Source organism: Neofelis nebulosa, chromosome 5 (genome assembly GCF_028018385.1).
Source record: "Neofelis nebulosa isolate mNeoNeb1 chromosome 5, mNeoNeb1.pri, whole genome shotgun sequence".
Taxonomy (NCBI): domain Eukaryota; kingdom Metazoa; phylum Chordata; class Mammalia; order Carnivora; family Felidae; genus Neofelis; species Neofelis nebulosa.
Genome location: NC_080786.1, coordinates 19410470 through 19418208, shown reverse-complemented (window position 1 = coordinate 19418208; position 7739 = coordinate 19410470). Strand labels below are relative to the sequence as shown.

Sequence of the window (7739 nt, the reverse complement as noted above, 5' to 3'; positions counted from 1 at the left end):
AAAAAAAACAATTTTTTTTTGAATAATTCAATCTCAATCAGGGGCATCAGGGTGGCTCGGTAGGTTAAGCATCTGATTTCAGCCCAGGTCATGATCTCCTGGTTCGTGGGTCGGAGACACACATGAGGCTCTGCACTCGTGGTGCAGAGCCTTCTTGGGATTCTCTCTCTCTCTCTCTCTCTCTCTCTCTCTCTCCCCCTACCCCACTTTTTCTCACATGCTCTCTCAAAATAAATAAATAAACTTAAAAAAAAGAAAAAGAATTCGGTCAATGTTTGCTGTCATCACTTTCACCGGAAAGCAGAACTGGAATCAGAGGACCCAGGTTCCATTTTCAGCCCTGCTGTTACTGGAATACAGAGCAATCACTGCTTACAAAGCCTTCGTTTCTGCTGCCGTAAAGTGGCCCTTTCCCACTTTTTTGCGGGGGTTGGAGGAACTGCTTGTTTTCCGTTTTCTGTTGAAGTCTGTGAAAGAAGAGCTTAAGACCACTCAGTGGCTGTTCTTACCCAGGCAGGGACGTGAGCGGCGGGAGCTGCAGACCAGTCCTCGGGAGGAGCCCGCTGAAGAGGCCCGCAGGGCACCTGCGCCCTTGGACCCGCCTGTGGCCCCGGGTTGAGGATCCACATGTTGGGAAGCTGGAGCAGCCCATTCACCCTGAAATGCCTCCTGTGTCACGGTCTTGTCAGCAGCAGCCTGTTCTTCCTTTCCGAGCTCTTCGGGATCTCTGCAGAAGGGGAGATCACGTGTGCCCTCTGGTGCGTGGTCGGGGCGGGTGCCGCACATGCGCAGAACTTTAGGGCGCCCGCTCCCGCCGCCTGCGACCTGCTGAGCGAGCTCCCTTACTGCCGGGTGGGAAGGAAATGTCCACACAGTGCAGAGGAGCATCTGTGTTACACAGGTTAAGGGACAGAGGTAGGCAGGACAATGCGAGATGCCTCTGTGAGCGGCTGGTGGTCAGCCATGGGATTCGCATCCACCGGAAGTCGTGGCTCTGGGAAGGCTGCCGGGACCAGGTTGGTGAAGGTTCCAGGAATGAAGCGGCCAGCCATAGACGTGGCTCTGGTGGCAGCAGCCAACTGTAGCACAGCTCCCTGGCCAGTATTCTTGGAGGAAATGACACTGACATCAGCCGGGTTTTCAAGGGCAGGAGCTGCCAGCAGAAGCGTCTCTCGGGTTCTGTTCAGATGTGTGACTCAGATGCCATCGCTGTGTACTGTCCCATTTGGAAGTCAAGGTGGGTGCCACCTTAGTGGGCTCCTGCTGCAAGGAATGTGAGGACATCTTCACTTGCAGGACATCAAGGGCTCTGCACAAGGTGAAAGTTTCCCTTTAAGTGACATGGGAACCCAGAACAACCCCTCTCTGGGTAGCATGCAAAAGACTTTTCTCACTTTTAACATCGCATTTTTCCATCTCACATGCCCGACATCCATGCCTTCTGTTCCACACCAGGGAACACACCACATTTTGGGGTGTGTAGTGAGCCTAACCCTCAAAACTATAGCTAGAAGATAAGAAAGTAACGGTGAAGGCATCTACAAGACAAAAATAACAATCCAGTGTGACAGTTTTTTCAAAGTCTTATCTAAATGATAGCACATTTCAGCTATTATCAAGCATTAATTCATTAGGAAGTTTGCCTAGTGGATAGTAAAGGGCACAGAGAAACTAGGTCTTAAAGACACATTCAAAGGGAATGAGGGATTCTGTGCAGGAAGGCTGAGGTGGGATTGGATAGAATGATACAGCCATGCTTCTCAAACTTTAATATGCATGTGATCATCTAGAGTTCTTTTCTTATAATGCATGTTCAGGTTCAGCAGGTCTGGGGTGGGGCCTGAGATTCTGCATTGCTAATGACTGCTGGTCCACAGACTACGCTCTTAGCAGTGCCGTGGAAACAGGCGGTCCAGGTATCCAGAACCTCTATGCCTGTGGCTGTGATGCAAATGACGAGCTTTTTCAACTTAAAATTTTTGCTTGGAGTCAATGAAGTCACTGCAGACGTCTGGCTTCCAAAATATCATCCGGGAAAAATGAGCTTCAGAAATGCCAATCTCTGAACTCCCGTTGCTTCCAACATTTTCAAATAACATCAAAAACAGGCCAGAATAAACATAAACGGGACTTGAATAAACGTAACAGATCAGAAAGTATTTAAGTGATCATCAGATTATTCCAGGTGTTCCCAAAATTTCTCACTTTTGAAGGATCCTTGGTGACCCATGATTTTCTCGGTGTCCCCAGCCTAAATGAAATAACCAACTGTTCTATTTACTAAGTAGTCAGGTCCCTACTTGGTAAGAGTTTTTGTTTTTTCTGTTTGTTGCTTATTTTAGGTCCAAATAACTTACTAGCTATTTGAAAACAATGATACGCTTAAACTGAAGGAAAATATGTTTTTATTTCATCCTCAAATAACCACAAGTACTTACTAATTGGGATGTGTGTGTCCATAGGGCACTGCATAACTTCTCAAATTTTAGAATCAGATTGGACACTGCCCACATCCCTCATTCCACTCTGCTTTTCATGTTGTAATAGTTACTTAGTATAGCAACTGTCAAAAACACAGCTTCACAAATATATGACACCACTGAGAAGAATGTAGTACAATCTTATTGAAGAAACTGAAAACTATCCTGAGCTAGTAGTTTATGTGGTATCCAAGAAATACCGAATATTGCTATTCTCCCCTCAAAAACTGAAAATTTTCTGAGGCACCCTAAGGTACTTTGGCTCAGTTTAGGAACTGCAGGATTATACCCTTCACTAAGTACTAATCATGACCAAAGGCAAAGTAAGAATTCTAAAAGAAGAAATTTTTGCGGGACTGCCAAAAGCAATACAACAAAATTCCCCTTAGCGATTAAAGAGAAATCGATTATTCTCTGTCTTGTTAGAACAAAGGCATATTCTTCTTAAATTAACATTAGGATTCTTGAGACAAAATGCTACAGTGTTTTCAAGGAAATCATCTTCCTAATATTTTCTCAATCACAACACATCACTTTCCCATCAGCAAGAAGGATTTTGCATATAAATATTATTATTCTTTTATTTTCTTATGTTTACCCTCTATTTCTTTGACGTTCGATTTCAAATTAAACCTAAGGAACAATTTTGAACATTTAAGCTTTACCAAAAAAAAAACCAAAACAAAAAACCCTTGATTGATTCAAAGTTTTACTTTATGTACCTACAATTTCCCAGTAGTCCTATTTCTCAATCAGAATTTGAATAATCTTTACAACTTGTATTCCCCCAAACTCAGATTTAATGACTCAGTAGGTTCAGAAAGAGAGATAACAGCTGCAACTCATCCCGCGGTGCTATTCAGTAATGACAATGTTATACCACATTAGCAATTGTGACATTAATAAAAAGAAGCCCATAGGATTAACCAAAGACAGCTGACTTTAGTCAAATGTAGGTCAGGCTTTGTTTGCTCAGAAGCTGGTAATAAATTCCCAGGTAAGTGCTCTCGTGTGTCACACATATATGTCAGGAGCATAATTTCAGCCCCACTAAATGATTCACATTTTTAAGTTTCTGTAAGCCATTTTTGAATTATTGTTAAGCATTTAATTTCACTGCTGGGCCTATAGGCTCCTTAAAATTATTAACTTATGTGACATTACAGCATGTTTTTCCTTTAGGTACCACTTAAAAACACCTTGGAGAATTTCATGTTCACCTTCCAGATACTGAAGTTCTTACTAGAAGAGGCTCAAGGGTCACCCCTAATTTATAGCATAATTATGGGGAAAATGGTGTTGGTGGCTAAGCTAGCCATCTATAATCACAAAGTCCTCATTGTCATGGGAAATGTCATTGTAAGCCTAATGTGAATATTGCATTCTTAATCAAGTCTTTTGGTCTGCTTTATACAAAAAAGAAGTCCAGAACCACACAATCCTAAGATATATTTAAAAAATATAAATACTTTGGAAAACATTTTAGCATTTTTAAAGGTTATACATACACCTCCCATATGATACAGACATGGTATTTGTCCAAGAAATGCAACCACATGTCCACAGAAAGACCTGCAAAAAAATATCCATAATGGTCCCAAACTGAAAAGAACCCAAACCAACAGACAGATGGCTAAAGAAATGGTGTATACTCATATGCGGGAATGCTACTCGACAATCAAAATGAAAGCACCACAGATCTATGCAACAATCATGGACGGATCTCTAAAACACTGTGTTAAGTGATAGTAGCTAAACATAAAACAGTATGTGATGCATGACTCCCTTTACACGCAATTCTAGCACAGTCAAACCAACGTATGGTTGATAGAAGGCCAGTGTGGTCCTGGGGTCTGGAATGGTGCAGGACTGTCTGGGAGAAGCCCAAGGCACTTTGTGAGTAACGAGGAGACCCTATCTCGATGGGGTGAGGTATTGTGTACATAGACATTTGTCAAATTCATCAAACTGTACATTTTAGATCGTACGTTAACATGCATATGAAATATGCCTCAATAAATAAAATATATGTGGGTATTCTGCAAGCTCTTTAATTGTATACTTAAACTTTATTAAGTCAGACACCTTTATTAAATATTTATGTCTCTGTAAAATGTGATGAGGTCTTTTAGATATAATCAAAAAGAGATGTCACCCGAAACAGTTACTAATCTAGTATTACCCAATTAAGGGTAAAAAAAACAGCATAGTTAACGAAATAGATAATTTCAATTTATTGACATCTTAATTCCTTCTGCATGCGAATGGCATAACATGAGAGATCTGTGTTTATAAATTTGAAAAATCAGAAAGATATCAACTGGCATAAATGCAATTAAGTACTTAAAACTTTATACCCAAATATATCTATTATACCCAAAAGAGTAAATGATACAGACATCATTTGAATTTCTAACACTAAGCAGAATTCAGTTGACTCTTCCAAAACAGGATTTGCCCCTGCCACCACTCTGATTCAGGGCCTTGTTTTTGTTTGGCTTTGTTTTTTAAGTGCAACAGATTCCTAACTGGCTTTCCTAATTTTGCTGTCATCCTCCTTTGATTCATTTAAAGCCATCATATTAATCCTTCAGCACAGCCTGCAAGAGTGTCTCCCACCATACATCACAATTAAGTCAAGGTCATCTCCCTAGACCGTCATTCAAAAACTGGTGGTCTGACCACAGTCTGCCTGCCATTATACCTAATCTCATGACCCCTTTTTCCCTGGTCTCCCATCAGTGCACAGATCTGCAGTGAGGCAGCTGGATGATGCTCCCATTCCTGCCACTGGGCCTTTGCTTAGGCCACCTGTCCATCTGAATTTTATATCCTTTTGTCCCTACCTTACCATCCATATTCATCCGGTTTTCAAGACCCACTTTAGCTATCACTTCCTCTTTAAGGACATTCTTCATTTTCCTCACCCAGAGTAACCTTTCTTTCCTATAAACACTCATCATGTTGCACGCCCAGTTTTCATATCATAATCTTCATTGTCTCTTTTATATTGTGAAGTGGTTTGGACTCCAGCTCCAGAGACAAACACACAGCTTACAAACTTAGCTCCGTAGCGATCAGAACTTAGGCAGGTTGCTTCATTTCTCTATGCTCCTGTTTATTCACCTGTTAAAAAAATAAAATTAAAATGGTACTTTCTTGGGGCGCCTGGGTGGCTCAGTTGGTTAAGCATCTGACTCCTGATTTCGGTTCAGGTCATGATCTCATGGTTGTGAGATCAAGCCTTGTGTCAGGCTCCACACTGGATAAGGATTCTCTCTCTCCCTCTCCTTCTGCCCCTCTCCCCTGCTTGTGTGTGTGCTCTCTCTTTCTCTGTCTCTCTCAGAAAACAAAAACAAAACAAAACAAGACAAAAAACAAAAAAAAACAGTACCTTTCTTATATAATTGTTGTGAACAGAAAATTAGATGATATAGTGCTTACTCTGGCACACGTTTTGAACATTCAATACTTGCCCCCAAACCTGCTTGCTATAAGACAATAAATTCTCTAAACAAATTAACTGTGTTTAAAGAATTGGAAGAACTTGTAAATGGAGAGTTTTGAGGACTCTCAAGTTATACCAGAAGGTTGGGGGAAGGTAACTTTTGCTATGATTTCCAAAATAGGGCATACGTTAGCTTTCAAAAACTGCCGAATGGTGATGTTAACTCTAGGCAGGAACAGTCTGGTGAAAAGGAAAACAAAAACAAAAACAAAAAAAGGAGAAGCAGTCCAGGTACCAGAGAAATGAAAACACATGTCTACATGAAGACTCCTACATGAATATTCAAAGCAGCTTCACTCATAATAGCCAAAAACTAGAAACAAATGTCCACCAACAGGGAAGTGGATAAACAAAATGTGTTCTATCCCTACAACAGAGTATCACACAGCACTAAACAGGAACATACCACTGAGAGAGCGACGGTGTGGAGAATCCCAAAGTCTTAATAGTGACTAAAAGAAGCCAAACACACACAAAAAAACAAGTGCATACTGTATACTCTCTATGAAATTCTAGAAAGTGTGAGTAACCTATCATGACAGAAAAATCGGTGGTTGCCTGAGGATGGGGGGCGGGGGGAGGGGTGACTGCAAAGAGGCAGGAGGAAACCTTGGAAGCTGGTGGAAATGTTCTGAGTCTCAGTTAGTTACAGTGGTGGTTTGAAGGGACTATACATACTTCTGTCAAAATTCATCAAATTGTACATTTCAGATTTATGTAAATACACCTCCATCTAACTATTTTTTAAATTTTTTTAACGTTTATTTATTTTTGAGAAAGAGAGAGTGCGTGCAAGCAGAGGAGGGGCAGAGGGAGGAGACACAGAATCGGAAGCAGGCTCCAGGCTCCAGGCTCTGAGCTGTCAGCACAGAATCCGAGGTGGGGCTTGAACCACGGACCATGGGATCATGACCTGAGCTGAAGCTGGACGCCCGACCAATGGAGCCACCCAGGCACCCCTCCATCAAACTAATTTTTGAAAAAATAAGCAAAAAGTAAAAAGCTTTAAGTCAATGAGACCCTGAAAGAGGAGTGGGGCTTATTGGAACACAGTACATTTTCATTAAGAAAACGTCATATTTGTCTGGCAGTTTTTCCTTCTTCATCAGGGCTGCTGGGTTGCAACATCTGGGAAATATAGTAGATGCAAAGCATCTGAACCTCCGCAGAAAAGTTGAAGAGATTTTTCATGATACACCGTGACATGAAGTAAAATTTTACATAAGTGCAAGGACAATTGAAGAATTGAGTGATGATTCCTGTGTCATCCTACAAGTGTCAGACCACATGGTTCTATATCCAGGCTGTTTAACATTTTTCTCAATTATTTGCCTGAACACCTAAGGGCACAGCCATCAACTTCATGTTGACTGAACATTGCTATGTTAAAAGACAAGAATCTAAATTATCTTCATAGGCAAGGGCAGTAGTTTAGATCTAACAAGGTGAAACTTCACAAGGACAGCTATTAAATAACTGAATTGAATCCAAAATCTAGCTTTCCAAGTATAAGACAGAAGTTTCATGCCATACCAACAGGACATTAGAACAAGAAGCCTTAGGGGCATAATCAGTAATAAGTTCAGTGTCAGTTAACTATGAAATGTAACCCTTAAGGAAGTTAATACGACCATCGGTTACATCAAGAAAGATACAAACTTTAATAGAAAGGAGGTGAAATTCTTGTTCTGTTCTCCACAATAGGCTTACACTAAAATATTGCATTAGTGAGAAAGCAACAAGGGCTTTTT

General features: G+C 41.1%; 1 pseudogene; it reads right to left on the bottom strand.

The window, feature by feature from the left end:
* Positions 1–372: 372 nt before the first annotated feature.
* Positions 373–5443, bottom strand: LOC131513084 (small ribosomal subunit protein uS2-like; annotated as a pseudogene).
* Between the last annotated feature and the right edge of the window lie 2296 nt (positions 5444–7739).